Source organism: Beta vulgaris, chromosome 2 (assembly GCF_026745355.1).
Source record: "Beta vulgaris subsp. vulgaris cultivar EL10 chromosome 2, EL10.2, whole genome shotgun sequence".
Lineage (NCBI taxonomy): Eukaryota > Viridiplantae > Streptophyta > Magnoliopsida > Caryophyllales > Amaranthaceae > Beta > Beta vulgaris.
In genome coordinates, this window is record NC_079203.1 from 21,437,472 (window position 1) to 21,456,743 (window position 19,272).

The window sequence follows — 19,272 nt, forward strand, 5'->3', positions numbered from 1 at the left end:
AAGTTTAATGAAAATTGATGATGAACGAGATAATTAATTCGGGATGTTAATCATCACTATGACTTTTTTCCTTTTTATCCTTTAAGGATATTCAATTCCACTAGACTTCTTTTTCAATATAAAGTAGTTTTTAAACTTTTATTAAAGCATGCTTAATTAAAATATTTTCAACTTTATTAGGGTTAGAGTTAAGATTAGGATTAGGGTTACTTAATTAGGATTAGAATTAAGATTAGGGTTAGGGTTACTTAATTAGGGTTAGAATTAAGATTAGGGTTAGGGTTACTTAATTAGGGTTAGGAGGGGATTATGGACTAATGATTAACGAATGTTAATGTCGTTAGTCATTAAGGGCAAGTGGATGTATTTTTTGAAAAGTGGAGGGTATATGGTGAATTTGGAAACTTGAAAGGGTATATGGTGCAAAAAAAATTTTGTTAGGGGTATATGGTGAAAAAACCATTAATTTAATTAAGATCACTAAATTAATTTTGCAAAAGGTTGTAATTTTAATTTCCTTCAAATAAAAAAAATTAAAGGAGGGAGGAAGAGGAGAAACCACGACTAGTGGCAAAACCATCGACAAGTGGGCGTGGCTGCTTCGGTGGTCTGCGAAAAGTAATCAACGAGGGACGGTGGCTGCAGCAGCCACACGTGCGACGCTAATGCGGATTCAAAGGCATCAAGTCAAGTAGAACCAATTTCACTTCTTATATGGGGTTCATTTTGAAGACTTACAACAATGCATTTGTATCATGTGTCACTTGGCTCGAAGAAGAATCTACTTATCATTTTAACTTAGTGTCACTATTAGTTAAAATGTTAGTTAAGTTAGTTGAGTTCTTTAGCTTTCAATAAAATCCGAAAATGACTTGTTAACTTCGGATCTTTAAGTCTTAATGTCATGGTTGTATTTTAGGAAAGAGTTGCCTTAACTTAGAGGGTTACTTGGCCGTGTGGTCCTTATATAATTAAGTAAAGATTCGCCATCTTTCCTTAAGCTTTTGTTTCCTTAAGTTCTAGCTAGATTCTAGACTAGAATTAAGGGAGAATACTTTCCTAAAATACTCTATGTTGGCCGAATGGCTTGGTTGATTGGAGGGCAAGTTTATTCTTGTCATTATAAATAAACATGTCATGCTACATTACAAGAACATGAACGATTTAGACAAAAACCTTGTAATTGATTTTAATTGTGTCTTGCAATTATTTTCAGTCACGATTAAATTTTCAGGATTGTTAATTAACTAGTGTTTAATCTACTTAATTCCAGGAGTGGTTTGAGTGAGATTAAGAGTTAACAAAAATATTCAAGAGTGTTTATTTTGGTTATCATATCCGAAATTCATTGTGCTTGTTCGAAGTTCTTGAGTGTTCAACTATACTAGTTGTGCGTTCATATAAGACACACGATGTCCGCAACAATAGTGTGCTGCTTGTTGGCGCTGGCAGCCTGTTGCCGGCGTCGGCTCGTGAAAGAGGGTGCCGACGAGATTCCGATGGAGGCGACCTGAAAGGTTGCCGGATTTCTGGGTGTACGTGCTTCTGGGCAGTGCTGGCGTCGGAAGGTAGCCTTTGTTCTGCTGTTATGGTTCCATGTTTTTAATTTTAAAATAAAAAAATTTTAATTATTTGAAACTGGTAGTATCCTCCACAAAATTTTATTCCTTTTTAATTTTTTTCAAAAACAGAATTTTGAGAAGATTAAGTAAATTCCAATCAAGTTAATTATGTTAATTTTGACTAGGTCATAAATTAATTCCATAATTTGATTCTTTAATCTAATTAAAATTAGTAGCCTAGATTTTATAGGATAGAATCTTTAGATGGTTAGGAATAACTTATTCCAATCAGTTCAGGATGACCTCCAACATGAATGAGTCTGAAAAGACTTTGCAAGAGCTGCATCGGTTGTTGGTCAATGCTGAGAGGACCATCCCTAAGGAACCAGAGAAAGTGGTTTTGATGTTTCAGAGGGGAAAAGGGTTTCAAGAAGAAATGGGCAGAAAAGAAGGACAAAGGCAAGTAAGTTGTCGCTGTTGCTGAAAAACCCTAGCAAACCGCCAAGCCAAAAGTCATCGTGAAAAGCAAGTGCTTTCACTGTCACAGTATAGGACACTGGAAGAGGAACTGCCCTCTATACTTAGAGGAAAAGAAGTACGAGGCTTCCACTTTAGGTATATTTGTTATAGAAATCAATTCGACTTCTACTTTTATGGGTATTGGATATCGGTTGTGGTTGTCACATAGTTAATGATGTGCAGGAAATAAAAAGAAGTAGGAAGCTGGCAAAGGGCGAGGTAGAACTTTGCGTTGGAAATGAAGCACGGGTTGTTGCACTTGCCATATGAAGCTATAGCCTGCATTTGCCATCTAGATTTGTTTTAGAACTCAATAATTATTATTTTGTTCCTTTGATAACTAAAAACATAATTTATGTTTTTGTTTTGGATTCTGAAGGGTTTTGTTTTGAAATTAAGAACAAGTGTTATTCCATTTCCTACAATAACATGTTCTATGCCAGTGCTAAATTGATAAATGACTAATATGTGTTTGATAGGTCAGTACAAGTCTTTAACATAGATAGCAAGAAACAAATATCAAATGATTTAAACCTGACCTACATTTGGCATTGTCGAATGGGTCATATAAACCAAAAGCGTATGAAAAGTTACAACAGGATGGTATTCTTCCATCATTTGATTTCGAATCATTTGATGTATGTGAATCATGCTTAATGGGTAAGATGACAAAGTTAGTGTTTACTGGAAATGGTGAAAAGGCTATCGATATCTTGGGCCTCATACATACAGTTGTTTGTGGTCCTATGAGCACAAAGGCAAGGGGAGGGTTCAATTACTTCATTACCTTCACTGACGATTTGAGTAGATATGGATATGTCTACTTAATGAAACATAAGTCGGAACCTTTTGTCAAATTGAAAGAGTTCCAAAATCAAGTACAAAATCAACTTGGTAAGAAGATAAAAGCACTGCGATCCGATCATGGTGGCGAGTATTTGAGCCAAGAATTTGATGATCATTTGAAGGATTGTGGAATTCTTTCACAATTGACTCCACCAGGAACGTCACAGTTAAATGGTGTATATGAAAGGAGGAATCGGACCTTACTGGATATGTTTGATCAATGATGAGTCTTGCTGAAATTCTGATTTCTTTTTAGAGATATGCTCGAAACAGCTGCACACACACTAAATAGGTGCCCATCAAAGGCTGTAGAAAAGACTCCATATGAGTTATGGAATAGAAAAACTCCATAATTGTCTTTTCTTAAGATCTGGGGATGTGCGGTCTATGTAAAATGGTTAATATTAGAAAAACTTGCACCCAAATCAAATAAATGTCTCTTTGTAGGATACCGAAAAGAGACAAGAGGTTATTACTTCTATAACCGTCAAGAAAACAAAGTGTTTGTTGCTCGTGATGATGTCTTTCCTGAGAAGGAATTTGTTTCTAGAAAGACAAGTGGGAGTAAATAATAATGCTCGAAGAAATTCGAGATGAGCAACAACTGGACGTGGTTCACACCATGTCAGAGATGGTGCGACAAGATGAAAGTCAAGTTCAGGAGATGACGTATTCAACGTGTGAACCTCCTACCGTCCCACTGGAATCTAATTTAAGCGAAAATCTTCAACAAGTTGAAGAAAACATTTCTCTTAATGCTCGAGCCCCGCGTAGGTCAAGTTGAACAAGATTTCCAAACAAGTGGTTGGTTGATTTCCTGTTAACTGAAAACTTTGAAATTATGATTTTGGAGAATTCAGAACCGACTACCTACAAAGAAGCTTTGACTATCCCGGGCTATGAGAAATGGCTTGAGGCCATGAAGTCCGAGTTAGACTCCATCTCTGAGAATAAAGCTTGGACCCTAGCCGACTTGCCTGATGGGGTTAACCATATTGGATGCAAGTGGGTGTTCAAATTGAAAACAGACAAAGATGGAAATGTCTATGTATACAAAGCAAGACTGGTTGCAAAAGCATTCAAGAAAATTCATGGTATAGACTATGATGAGACTTTTTCTCCAGTAGCAATACCTAAGTCATTTGGATACTTTTAGCGATTGCTGCATTTTACAATTACGAAATTTGGCAGATGGATGTCAAAACCACATTCTTGAATGGGTTCTTGAATGAGGATGTGTACATGACACAACGTGAGGGTTTTGAGGATCCAAAAAATGCTAAAAGGGTTTGCGAGCTTCAAAGATCCATTTATGGATTGAAGCCGACATATCGAAGTGAGAATCTTCTGTTTGATGAGGCAATCAAACAATTTGGTTTCCTCAAAAGCGAAGAAGAATCTTGTGTTTACAAGAAATTTAGTGGGAGTAGCTTAGTCTTCTTGGTTTTGTATGTAGATGACATACTACTCATGGGAGATGACATACTAATGCTTGAGTCAGTCAAGGAATGGTTGAAAAGTAGTGTCTCTATGAAGGACCTTGGAGAAGCTGAGTACATAACGGGAATTAAAATCCATAGAGTCTGTAGGATTATCATATGCTTATAGTTGGATTGTGATTAGGATTATTGTTGCTTATTCTATCTAGTTAGGCGTGTAATTTATATTTAGTAGGATTATGATTAAGTTTAATGATCTTTATCTTTCCTAGTTCTAGTTGCATTAGGTTTTCTTTTAAGTACTATATATAGTATGCGTGAAATTCATTAATAATGGAAGAGTTGTTGAATCTTGCTTAAAGATTATTGAGAGTATTGCTTTGCATACTTTTGTTTATGTTTATGAGACTAGCTTGACTAGAAGATCCAAGTTGCCGCATTGTTTCCAAACTTGAAGTCGTTGCCTTCAAGATTCACTCACAATCCACCTTTCAAACACATCCATAATCATTTCTTTTAATTAAGAAACCTCCATATCCATCCGGAACACCAAGTTGCACATCAATTACCAATGATGGTTTGAGTAATTACCCAAATTATTTGGCTCACATGGTAGATTTGTTTGACATGAGTTTGGGTAATAACTTAAACATGTTTTAGTCATTACCTAATACTGTCTAACACCAATTTATCATGTCAAAAGATTTTGGTAATTGGTCTACTCCTAATTAATGTTGGATTCAATAGTTCCTTGATGTGTAGATGTATGATTTACAACTGTCACCAGATTGAGGAAAATAGCCAGAAATTGATACTTTCAAGTATGTTCATTGTTAATCGACCCACTAAATTTTATGTTTATTATAGAATTATTAGCACTGGCTAAATTTTTGTTTTCTAGGTTGTTATGTTACAACAAGATGAACAGGCTGACTTTAATGATTTTAGCAAAAGCCTTTTGGACACATTTGCTTCTTGGTTGAGTATTTATCTCCCAACTGACTTAAGTAGTATAAAAGAAGTCTGTACTAAACATTGCTATGTATGCTTGTTTACGTGGTTTCATTTATGTTTTACTAAACGTTGCTTGTGACTTGTTTATGTTGTATATTCCTCTGCTTGATGTGAATCATGAGCATTAGTTCTTGACTATCATTGACTTACGTATGAAAAAAGGTGTACATTATGGATTCTCTTTCAAAATATAACCATTGTGATGTGATTATATACCAAGAAAGCTTAATAATCAAGTATGAATGTGAATCTTGAACTTTAAGCATCCAAGAATCAGAAACTTGTAATCAATTCGAACACAAGGGATATTTCTTGATTCAAGATCACTCCTGAACTTGAGAAGGAGAATCTAAACACTCTTAAAATCACTCCTAAAATTAAGATGTTTATCATTCCTGAAAAGTCTTTAATGGTTTGATTATTCTGGCTCACAAGCAAAACAATAATCAAGAATTCTTTGTTTAAACAAAACATCAATCTATTAATCTGTAATTTTATTGATCGAAAATAACCTTTAAATAGGTGTTGCAAAGACCTAATCATACTAGGACTAGAAAACATAAAAGATAACTAATAAACTAAAAGATAAACTAACTAACTAATACTCCTAAATAGCTTAAAACAAGTAAAACCTATCCCAATTAGGATAGTAAAACCCTATAAGGAAAAGACTTCTACTACTACTAGAATTCTAACTAAATTATAATTCTAATCCAATTAGGAATCCTAATCCAACTAGGATATGGATTTCTAACTTAACTAGAATTGATAAACTAATATACTCCTAACAAAACTACAAGCTCTAATCCTACTAGGATTAGGATTTTAAGAGTCCTATTCCTACTAGAAATAGGAAACAAACAAACTCATAACAAACTAAGAGTTAAAACTCCTAAATTAACATGAAATTCTATCGGATTTATAATACTACATAATTAATACTTCTCATACACATCACATTTGTGGAAGTCATGGACATGGTACTCCAATTTATACTTATTACAGTTTCGGTTATTACCTAACTATCTTTAAGTTATTGCCAAACACTAAAAGTAGTGTGTAGGTAATTATTTAGGTTATTACCAAACAAGACAGAACCCTATTAATGTTTCGTAACACACGGTTTTCCCTATTTTGTTGTGCATAAGATGATCGCAATTTCGGAAAGGCTTGAAGGTTACCATTTGGCTCCCTTGTGATTTCACTTACGAATATCCAACATGTACACGACAATCGAATGTGTGTGTAACTTAAAATTTCGAACTCTCTTATTTTTCACATTGTATATAGGATAAACTGGTGTCTTTGTTCTTTCTGTAGACATGATTGTGGAATGTACGTGATGAAGTACATCCACTGCGGTGATGTGAACGTCATGCCAACCATTTTTTACACTGTAAGAATTGTTAATATATATATTTGACTTTGTTGCATGATACTGTTGTAGTAATTTATGTAACCTTCTGTGTAGATGGAAGCAATGCGTGTTGAAAGTTTACGCTCTATAGCCAAAATTATGAGAAGCAAATATAACAAAGTCGATATAAATCGATATTGTCGCGCTAAGTTTTACAAAATGCCCGTAAATAGTTCAAGAACTTGGTATACTTTCGTCGTTCGAGTTGTCATACGTTTGTTTTTAGACATATGACAATATAATTTGTTAGATCAAAGAATGTCGTTCGATCAAATGTAAAATTTCAGGTAATTACCCCACTTAACAATGGTAATTACTAAACTTTGATGCTACACCTTGTCCATTTTTTGTGTAAATAGACCATAAGGCATTTGTTATACTTTTCTAGTGGAGTTGGTTAACTTCTATATGTAGACATATGTCAATGTTCTTTAGTATATCAAAATAAATATTTAAAAGGTAAAAATTTTAGGTAAGTACCAAATTTAACTATAGTCATTATCTAAACATTATATGCTACACTTTGTCCTTTTGTGTATAATTATTGATGATTACACTATTCTCTTATTTTTATGTGGCTGTAAATTCTTCTTTGTATAATTGTCCATCCTTGTAATAAAAAGTCTAAATTAACCCCAAATCATATGCTTTTAGGTAATTACCAAACATGATTTTGGACATTATCCAACCTACTAAGTGGAGGATGTTCTCCCAATCATAATCCATTCTATTACTCATCAAATTACTCCTATAGGAATTGGACAATCATGCCACTAGGTCCATTAGGCTCAATACCTCACCAAACCCCATTGACTTGAGTTTTAGGCCTCCATTGTCCCTCCTTGTACTAAACAATCCAAATTAACCCAGATTATATGCTTTTAGGTAATTACCCCATATGGTTTTTGGCATTACACAACCTACTAAGTGGAGAATATTCTCCCAATCACAATACATTCCTATTACTCATCAAAGCAATCTAATGGGGATCAGACAATTATGCCACTTGGTCCATTAGGCTCGGTACCTCACCAAACCCAAGTGACTTGAGTTTTGAACCCTAATGTCCATCCTTGTACTAAAACCCCAAATTAACCCCAAATCATATACTTCTAGGTAATTACCAAACATGATTTTAGGCATTACTATAATACTCCGTATTTTAGTAACTTACCAATTATAATTCTTAAAGGTTTTAATTACTGAAAAGGCATATTATAAAGGTTTTTAAGCAGGTTATTATAATATATTATGGAATTTTCAAATAGAGTCTAGTCCAACTTAAATATTAGGCCTAAGTTCACAAATACTAATCCAAGTAGTTAGGTTAATAAATTTAAAAATATTTTTTAAAAGGAAAAATCAAAAAAGATTTACAAAGGATTTTAAGTGTAAATAGCTAGTGTAATCCCTATAATTTTAAAGGATTTTATAAATATATTTATGTATTTATATATTTATATTTAAACTCAAATGAGTTTGGAAAATGATTTGACTATTTAAAAAGGTTGACTATTTTAAAAGTCAAATGTAATTATTTTTCACGGCTTAATAAAATTAGAAATATTTTAATTAAGCATGTTTTAGTAAAGGTTTTAAATATTAAAGTACACTGAAAAAGAAGTCTAATGGAATCGAAAATCCTAAAAGGATAAAAAGGAAAAGAGTCCTATTGATGATTAAAGTCTTAAGTTGATCATCTTATTAATCATCAATCTTCACTAGAATTTTATCTCTTTTCCCAAGCCTAAAAAGGAGGGGCCTTATAAATACATTACTTCTCAATTATTTTATCCCACACAAAAGAAAATTTTTCTCTCTCCTCCTCCTCAATTCACACGACCATCTCTCTCTTTTTTTCCTCTTTCACGTTTCTTTCGGTTCTCTCTCAAATAACCTTTCTTCTTCTTCAAGTAACGTTTCTTCTTCAACAAGAAACGTCACAAGCCTTCCCTTAAATCTGAATTCAATGCCGCCGTGCTGCTGTTGGTGTTTGTTGCTGCCGGTGCCCCTTCCTCCTCCTCTTTTGTTGGTTGTTTTCTTTTCTTCCTTCTTAAGATTCATTAAAGACTACGTATTTTATGTTTTATTTATTGTTAATCACGTTTGTTAGTTTAAAGTACTGTTTTTAATAAGTAATTTCATTATCTATAGTTTATATATTATAAGAAAAATTTCAGATTTATTATTATGTTTAGATTTATAGTTTTAATCATGAAAACATGAGTTTTAGGGTTTTAAATTGCTAGAAAACTATATTTGTATATTATGTACTATGAGATTTACTTAGTATGTGATTTTAAATATATTTTACATGTTTTAAGAAGGTTTATTAAAGTTTGAAGGTGCTGTAAATTCAGAAAAGGGTTATTTATAGAGTTTTTAAGGGTTTTTAATTGCTGGAATAGTAGTACTATGCTAGGAATTAAAAATAATCCAAGTTTGACACCTAAAATCGATTTTTAAACGTGTTTTAAAGGGGTTTTAAATTATTTAAAACTGCTGTAATTTCTATTTTAAATTATTAATTTTAGTTACCTTGTTTTCTAGGCGGAGAATATCTAGTAACTTTTAACGAATTAAAAGTGGCCTACAGGCTAGTATATATGAGGTACATACATTATTACGTGCTACGTGGCTTAGTATCATGTTCTAAGGAAGATTTAAATTTTAGTGTCATGTAGGAACTTATTTTGTTCATATATGTGATTTCAGGAAATTATTTTACATGTTTTATGCCTATGTGCAACATGTGACTTGGAATTTATTGTGAATATCGAATTATATGTTTGTATGGAATAATTTATGCAAGCATGTCAAGATAGTTTATTTATTAATTCGCATAAGAATTAGTATATGTTATAAAGTGAATCATGTTATATATTCATGTATTCTTTGAGAAGTATTATTGTTATTATCTTATGAGGATTGTGGACCTTATTTGGTAATTTTACAAGTTATACCTATATAAAGGTAAGATTATTGTTGGCTAGGTTCAACAAGTAAAGGAAGTTAAGTTTTAAAAAGGAATTAAAGTAGTCTTGGATTGTAAGTTGTGATCACTTGTTAAATCCAAAGATAAAAGAAGTTCAGTTGTGACTGTCTGATTATTATTTATGTGTTATTTGTATGTTTGTGTCAACACAAGTAATAATATGTAAATAACGTTAAGTGTAACGAGAATAGTTATAGACTAGATTGGTGCACGTCTAGAGTTGGACATTAAGGGTTGGGGTTATGGTGAGCGTGCCATAACTTTTCTAGGAATGGATTGATCACCATCCCTCTTTTATTTCAAAGGTTCCTCGATATCGCAGGTCATTTTTGGAATACGTGGTAGCTCCTGTATTTCATATTAGTAGGCAAGACAACTCGTTCCAATAACTATTCCATTTAAAGTAATAAAAAGATGTTTTGAGTTTAGTTCAGTAAAAGTTGCCTACAGATTATTGTATGATTACTTTATTATTTATTCATGCAAGTTATTGTCTAGTATCATGTTTAGGAATGTCTATGTTTGATATATAGTACCCAACTTTGCTGATTACGTGCTTTATTTGTGTGTGTGATCATGGCTTTGCCTATTGATCCTGTGATGATCCTTATGGTGAGCAGAGTCGATATAACATTGACATTACAGGTTCGCAGATGTGCATCATTGGGAATCTGGAGTGGAGAGATTGTGTATCTAGCATAGTTTAATTTCTGTTTTCTAAGGAACATGTTTATTTCAGTTGGTTGAGTTATTTAAGTTGGTTTGTTTAAGTCCTAAACATTTGATTTTCATTTTGAGTTTTAATAAAGTTAAAGTTTAGTTAATGTTTTTCCGCTGCAAAATTATGAATAAGCCGATACGTTATCACACGGGTGATAATGCTTTGGTAATTCTCTAAGTTTTATATTATTAAGGTATTTCTGAAAAGAGAGAATTATCGGGGTGTTACAACTAGCAGCTCGGAAGTGCGGGCTGTTACAGATGGTATTAGAGCATGGTTGTTTTAAAGTCGTCGTGATCTTCATATCATGGCATATGAGTTCAAGTGAGATATTTGGGTTTGTTTGAAATTGATTTGGGTTCTTAGTTAGTTGAAAATTGAGGAATTGGAATTGAGAAATGGAAAGTTGAGTGTTGTGAAATTTGAATAAAGTGATAAGTTATATCGGGATTTTAGATTTGAGTGGCTATTGGAGAAAGATCAAATTTTATTGATCGAGATCGTGGAAAGTTTGCAGTTGGAATTTATGATTATTGGGTCGCAGAGCAATTTATCTTTTGAGATGTTTAATTCTCAGTTCCTTTTCATTTGATTTTTGTAAAAATGTTTTATGTGACCTATTCGTTTTGAAATGATCTAACATTTTACGCCTTCAAATTTCGAGGACGAAATTTATTTTAAGGGTGGTAGATTGTAATAGCCCATCTTTTGATCATGTTTTAGTTAACGTTAATTATGTTTATTAGTTATTAAGTTTTAATATCAATGGAAATCTAGTTGAGAATTATTATTTTAAATTCTATTATCTCATTGTGGGATTTATGAAAATGAGGGTATCTGAGTTTAGTTTTAAGTAAAAGAAAAGAAATTATTATATTTTAAAGAGATCTTCATTCTCTCTCTTCGTGGCTATTCATGAGAAGCTTTCTACTTCTTTTCCTCTTTGTGTCATTTTGTGATGCAGCCAACCAAGGTCATATTTTTTGATGTGTCAATTCTTCATAAATCAACTGGGTTCTATCAATCTAGAAAAAAATACTTGTTGTATCTAATCTCGTTCTATAAAATCTAGAGAATTAAACTCCACTCCTCTATTTTATCCACCTCCTTCTAATTCAATCTCTCTCCTCTAATTTTCTGGGTCCTAAAGTTGCTGCCGAATTATTTGCTCAAAATTTTCAGCATACAGATGGTTTTTGGGAATATATGTTGCATGAAAGTCGTAGATCTCGTCGAGATACTCAATTTAGGCTCAAAAATCACTCAATTCCGACTTGTGTACTATAAGTTATGCCTGTTGCAAGTTTGGTGTTGCTATCTTCATTTCTTTCTCCTCTGTTTTCGTCAATCTGTTTTTGTGATTTTCTCCAACATGCATTCCAAATTTGCTCCTTGTTTCTTCATCAAAGCTGTAGATCTCTTCGAAATAATGAATTTGGGCACAAAAATCAATCGATTCGGAGTTCGAAGCTATGAGTTATGACCTTTGCAACTATGGTGTTGTTGCTGCCATTTTTTTTCGCACTTTCATTGTCGTCGCTGCAGCATCGTGGGTGATGTTGTTGTTGTGTTGATGTTAGGTACTCTTTCAATCTTTCTCTCTCTTTAATTCATAAAACCCAATTCTTAGATGAAGTTTTGGGTTTAAATTGTGATCCTTATTTAATCAATTTCAATCTAATTTGTCTGCTATTCATAGTTAATAATTTTCACAAATCTTGTTGAACTTGGTATTGATTTCCAAAATCAGTTGAGAAAATAGTTAGTTGAACTCAAAGATTGAATCTTTTATCTTTATTCAATGGGTTGATTGAGGTTTATAATTGTATGATATTTTTAAGTTAAGTTATAAAATCTGATTTTATAAACTATGTTGTTTGATAATATTCTTTAAAATAGAATAAGGTTAATTAAGTTAGAAAGTGTTGTTGTAAATTGGATTAGTGGAATAATTGCTATATGATGAGTTGTAGTTAGTTCATGGAAGAGTTTAGAAAGGATAAGCAAGTCAATTCATCTATCTGAATTATAGTTGGAAAGAATGTAAATTATTTTTATTGTTGTTGTGAGGTAATTATCGGAGATTAGTCACGAATTTAGAGATGTTGGACTCTTGAAGATTTTTATGGAATTGAGCGTTATTTGGAGAATGAAAGAGGTACACACATGTGCTTTCACTTTCCAAATATATTATTGATATTTTGATTGATCATATAAACTATATAAGTTGATCTTGATATGTTTTCATAAGTTAAACTTATGTTGTAATAAAAATGTGATTTGTGTACTATATGGTTTGTGAAATACATGTTTATGATTTTTAAGACAAAGGCAGAACTAAATCGCATGTTTAGTTCTATTGGCTATAAGTTATGTTGTTTTGAGAATCAATAGTATAAATTTGTTTGATGAATCATGTTTTGTGATATGAATAAGGCATGGACATTTGGTTCTAAATGAGAGTTTCACTATATTTTCGATAGTTATAAGTTTGATTCTATGAGTTCAGTGAGTTATACATTAGGGGAGTGGATAAGGTTATGAAGCTCAATTATGATTTCAGAAAAGAGTTCGTTTATATATGGTTATAAATGTATAAACTTTATAAGAACATGATACCTATAAGTTGTTGAGAACCTCGGTATCACATCTTGGTAACATTAATTCTTGTTCAAGTTTCGTGTATGAATTTTTAAGAAATCAATTATGATGTTTGATTTCCCATTTCGAAATACATAAATTAGAGGTTGGAAGATATGGGTTCGGAGTTGTAGTTGTAATTTCGGAGTACGCTATAACATGTGTTTTGGAGGACTATTATTTGAGTACAGAAATATAGATGTAGTAAACTATGAACGAGTATAATACGAACTATTATTATAAGGAGAATAAGTTTAGATTAAAAAGGTTACATTATGTCATAGAAGGATAACAACAAGGACTATTTGAGGAATTTGGGTTTTGTAATATTGGAAAGTTATGCCAAAGTAGTTGTGGGACAAATTAGTTGATCGCAGAATTATGTTTGAGAATGTTAGTTATTATTTGAAAAGTGGAGTTGGGTGATTATGTAAGTTTTGGAGTGCCAACGTCAATTAATGGGTCAGTTGTCGATATAAAATTATATGTTCTTAAAGATCAGACAACTATAAAAGTATATATTGAAAAGTATATATATAGGGAATGGGAAACACTCAACGTTGGAACATAGAGTTAAATAAATGAGTTCTATAATAGTGATATTGATATAAAGGGGCTGGAGTGATGGTTTTGGGAAGTATCAGACACTAAATTTGAATTATGTTGTCTAAGTCGAGGGAAGGTGATAACTGAGTTTGGAAAACTACTTTTATTATGGGTATCAATGAGGAGTGCAAAAGAGCTTAGGAGTCTTATTTTCTAATTGCAGAAGTAAGAACAGGAAATGGGAAGGTGGGAAGAGTATAAAATGTTATGTATAGAACTCAAGTTAGATATCTAAGGATAATTATTTGGAAGTGAATTTTGGAAGTTCAACATTAATCTAAGGGTTAATAGAGTGGTTACAATAGGTTTGTGAGTCCAAGAGATGTTATAACTAAAATAAGTATATGAGACGAAATATTAAATATTGAGAAGTAAGATCTGAAATGTGAAGGTCATATTAGAGAAATAAAGGATCAAGATATGGGTGGTGGTTCAAAAGAATATGAAATAGAGAAGTGTAACTTATAGTATTTAAGTTATGAAAGGTCATATCTGGCATTGGATTAAGTAAGAAAGTTTGAAGGTATAATTTTCTAGTAAGATAAGTAAGATTATGTAAATGGAAGTTAGGGGAAAGGTAAATCTAGTGTAATTGAGAGTTTAGGAGTTAATGATGTGTATTGATATTGAAATAATAGAGTGTTAAGACTTATATGAACATCAAGTTTAGATATTTGGGGTTGTAGGGTTATGAGTTATATAATTAAGATTGATTAAGATAATGGGTTCAAGTATTCGTAATTGTAAATATTTGGATGAATAGTTGAGTCATGAAATATTTGTTTATGACATAGAAATATGGAGTGAGATATCCTGACTTACAATGAGAAAACGTAGATGATTTATTATGATATAATATGGTCGTGGGGAATCTGAGATATTAATGTGATAAGTTGGACATACAAGTATCATTCTAGGAATGTTGAGTTCATGTATTGGGGATAAGTAGTCCTTCAAGGAACATTCATATCTTGAGAATTCTTGGAGGCTATAGTGAGATGCTAGAAGTTAAAGATGGAAGTCCAAGGTTAAGGGACTAAAAGAAGGGGAAATTAGCAAAAGGAGTTAGAGGGAATATTATGATCTATAAAGTTAGAAACTATAGGTTATACGTGCTTAGTGTGTGGTTTCGGCAATAGTTCACCACCTTGTAAATCTTTGAGAAACATATGTTACATTTTGACTATGTTATATGCTCCAATTGTGAAAAACATTTACTATCAAAATCTATCAAATGATGTTAAGGAGATGAAGATAATTCGAGATTTCAGATTTTGAATAATACGAAGTAATTTATAATTGTGTAATGGATTTGGCATATGATTTTTAAGTCAAATATCCATCATTTCCAAAGTATGTATCCAAAATATGAACATGGATTTGTTATCCTAATATAAGATATGAATATTTGTTATATGAATTTTCAGAACGATGTATATGAGTTCGAAAAATATGAGTTTATGAAATTAATAATTGAGTATTGCGGTTATGTTTTATTTTAGAAGGCAAGTAGCTGCAAAAGCAGTGACAAACAACATTTGTGGAGCAGGTTTGCTCATTATGTGTTTGGAGCGGGTATTGCTCCGTTATGTAGGGTCATGAACTAAAAGTCTTGCAAGCAGAATATAAGAAAGGTGGGGAGACGTCCCTCAAAAGTCTGGAGACGTCGTTTACCCCTCTCCATTCGTGTTCCTTCCCTGAGTAAATATTTTGATGCTAAAGTATTGAGTAAAATTTGAGTTATGTTTGATAATGATGCTGATATAGCCAGACAATTTACGGAAAGCTTCTGAAAAGTTACTGAGTATATTCTTTGACATGTTACGTTTGCAATCCTTTGTATCTATCGAGGAATATCTTTGTATTTTGAGCTAAGTATAAAATTTTTGGAAAATATAAATATATTGGTTATGCGGAATCTTTGATGAAAAAATATTTTTTTTTTTGTGATTTTGTTTTAAGTACATTGATCCATGAGATATAAAAGTTCACATGTTAAGGTAATTTCTTTATGACGCATTTATTCTCTATAAAATCATACTCAACAACTCGAATGTGTTTTAAGCCACCAAAAATAAAAATAAAAAGAATTTATGATTGGACAGTGTGTACTCAATTTCGCTGATTTTGTTCTTGGAACCTGTCCTGGTGGGGGCAGCGTTCAATGCTTATGAATTTTTCAGGGAATGTGGAATCTAGCTCCCGTGTGGTTTAAGGATCATGGTAAAATAAGAGATGCTTTTCGGATGAGCTATGGTGGAGATTATATAGTGTTATAGGGAAGAAATGCAATGGTGTTTTAATGTATTGTATCGGAGAATTGATTGATCAATTCATGTAATTGTATTTCTATTTTGTGATATTGTTGTGGGCCCATAACCCACAGGTGCAAGATCATTTTATAGATTATATTTCCGCTGCGAGTGAATGTAAATTCGAGGTTATTAATTGTTAATTGAGATTTATAAGTGTCAAGTGTAATTAGCTAGCAGCTCGGAAGTGCGGGCTGTTACAAATAGTCTAGAAACACGAACCTTGATTTTCCAATTTAGTTTAGTAGAATCAAGTTGATGGAGAAAAGAATAATACCTAACATATAGATATATGTGAAAAAACAAGCATGAATAATTATATATACAATAAATATTCTATGAATACAATAATTACTGAATTGCATAATAACTTTGCAATGTCGTTGACAAACTTTCATTTGATTCATGTAATGCCACCATGGTATGCTATAGGTTCAAAATTATAAATGTGTATTTTTATCTTTATATAACTCAATTGTTAATAATATGATTTACAAAGATATAATTGATATTGTCCCACATATAATACGCTATTTTTATAGTTATTTTTACATATAATTAAAATAAAGAATAGTATACGTTATTTTTCATCCAAATAAATAAATTTTCATAAGTTGTAAAACTATATTGTATATGAAACTTATTTCGAAACATATATATTTCGAGCACTCTCCAATAGTAAATTTTTTTTTAATAATATTGTGAATTTGTAACAAAAGTTATATACAATTTACATAGTATAATAGTTTAGATTCTTTATCTAGAATCAGAATGTAATGTTCACCTATCCAAAACACCTTACATGTATTTATATTTATAGTGAACACTATTTTCTTTTTAAAAAAATTAATAATTAAAAACAATAACATGACATGCTTAGATGGAGCTCTCTATAATATTCTAAGTTGATCTTTTAAAATCAAACTCTGATTTTTTCATCATCCAAAATTCTAATATGTATGTAACTTTATCGCTATAGATTTTAGTTTTGTAGTAACAATAAATTTTACTAAATAAATTTTTTTGCAATAGTAAATTGTTTTGGTTCAGTGGAGCAATTAAGGCTGAGGTTTTGAAAGATAATATGTCAAATTTTGTAAATTGGACCTATTATAAAATGATGTAATCACATGTTGTATACTATACTTATAGCTTAATTAGTATTATATTTATCATAAATAAAGACTAAAAAATGTCTTACCATTTGTTTCGGGTAAAAACTTGTATTATGCGGGATGGATCGAGGTTAGGGTTAATGAAGGCCGGATGCTCGAAGATTGCTGGGAGACCTGCACAGGACGAAAGTTAGACTACCCCGAGGGTGGATCCGGGATAGCCCCTCTGGCGGTCAAGTCAGTTGATGTGTATTAATTGGGATTTGTGAAGTAGTTTGTCTAGAAGTTATTACCTCAATAAATGGGGATCTACTCCATATTTATAGGTGTTGAAATGTGTGAAGAATGTCCCTACCATGCTGGCACAGGATTTAAGATGGGTGGGCCCCACTGAGGGCTTGCCATGCTGGTGGAGAGCTTTGGAGCATGTGGTGGCCCACTAAGGATTATTGAGCCCAAACATTAGCCCCACGTGAAACATGTGGAAGAGGTCACTTCTGATGCCACATGTTTTGCAGAAAATACCAGAACACCTTCCGTGTTTAGGTTCTCGGTCTATCTCGAGGGAGTGAGGGTCCTTGCTCGAGGTCTCCCAGGGGTCATTGAGCCCCAGGTAACTCGAGAAAGTGAAGGACCACACTCGAGGTTACCCAAGGTCCAATGAGCCCCAGGTAACTCGAGGAAGTGAAGAACCTCGCTCGAGGTTACCCAGGAGCCCTAGGTAACTCGAGGAAGTGAAGAACCTCGCTCGAGGTTACCCAGGGGCCAAGAGCCCCAGGTAACTCGAGGAAGTGAAGGGACCTCGCTCGAGGTTACCCAGGGGCCAATGAGCCCCAGGTAAGTCGAGGAAGTGGAGGGACCTCGCTCGAGGTTACCTAGGGGCCAATGAGCCCCAGGTAATTCGAGGAAGTGAAGGGCCTCGCTCGAGGTTGCCCAGGGACTAAGGAGCCCCAAGAAACTCGAGGGGTATGACACCATAGCTCTTGACGGGTGTCGATCTCAACGACGGTAATGGCCGAGATATCCTCTACTCGATCTGGGTGGAGTGCCTAAATGTAGGTCTTTGGCCTCCGTCTTAGCGTGAATTGCCCGGGGAGTTAGGGTTCCGGCGAAGAGATGTTCTTAGGGTGGAGCAGCTGTACTCCAACACTAGATTCAGCTGGACTTCAGTCGAGCTCTGGGGGAGTTTGTGGAGACTGGTCCAGGGGGCTGGTGACATTTGGCCTATTGAGAAGCCCAATTCTTGGTATTTTGAGAGGTTTCTGAGCGCATCGGATATTAACAATCCTTTTCAGGCAATCTATATAAACAATGGTAAGTACTTTATTTTGTCTCATTGCATGCTCTGATCCTATTGAGACTTCACCCTCTTCTTTGCACGATCGCGATCTCGAGAGCCCTGAAGGTTGATTGCTATACTCCGAGTCGGGGACGGATCTTGAGAGCACTTCTTTGATTAAGGTACGATCTTTTCCCTTTGCTTCTTTGTTTAAGTTTCTAATGGACCGTTCTGGATGGAGCCCCCTGCTGAAGGATACTGGGGGCATCTCATCTATCTCGGGGACCTGACCTCCCTTACTAGAACCCTTGTTCGATGTGATTTTGATAAGAGGGGTCCTCGTGGTGTCCGTAGCCTTCGAGTGTCCGGATCCCACTCAAGTCTTCGACGCTCTACCATACTCGAGTGACGGTGCGTCCATAGTTTCTGACGGGGAGGAGGAGTTAAATAACCCCCCTTTCTCTGTCACCATTGCTTGACCTCGAGCCATTATGAGTTACTTAGATGATCTTCTCGATAGCCAGGCCGTTCGAGTGATGGAGGGAAGCAGTGAGGGCAACTCTCTTGCCGCGAGTACGAGCAACAGAGATGAGGAGGCGGTCGATCTACCTCAGGGGGATAGCTCATTTCCATCTTCGAGGACCGTTTATGGACTTTTTGACGGGGAATCTCCGATTCCTTGAGAGCTCTTTCTTTATGAAACACCCATACGCCCTTTACATACCAAAACCTACAAAGACGGTCTATAACCCCCGACGGGTTGTATCGCGCTGTATAAGGCGCATCTCGAGCAAGGACTGAGGTTTC

The 19,272-nt window shown here is 33.8% G+C and overlaps 1 long non-coding RNA gene across 1 annotated transcript; it reads left to right on the plus strand.

Moving 5' to 3' along the window:
- The first annotated feature begins 12,431 nt into the window (after nt 1-12,431).
- On the plus strand, nt 12,432-16,227 carry LOC125495161 (uncharacterized). The gene is made up of 2 exons (XR_007271843.2): nt 12,432-12,671; nt 15,918-16,227. It is a non-coding gene; the product is annotated as an uncharacterized LOC125495161 (long non-coding RNA).
- Nucleotides 16,228-19,272: the final 3,045 nt, after the last annotated feature.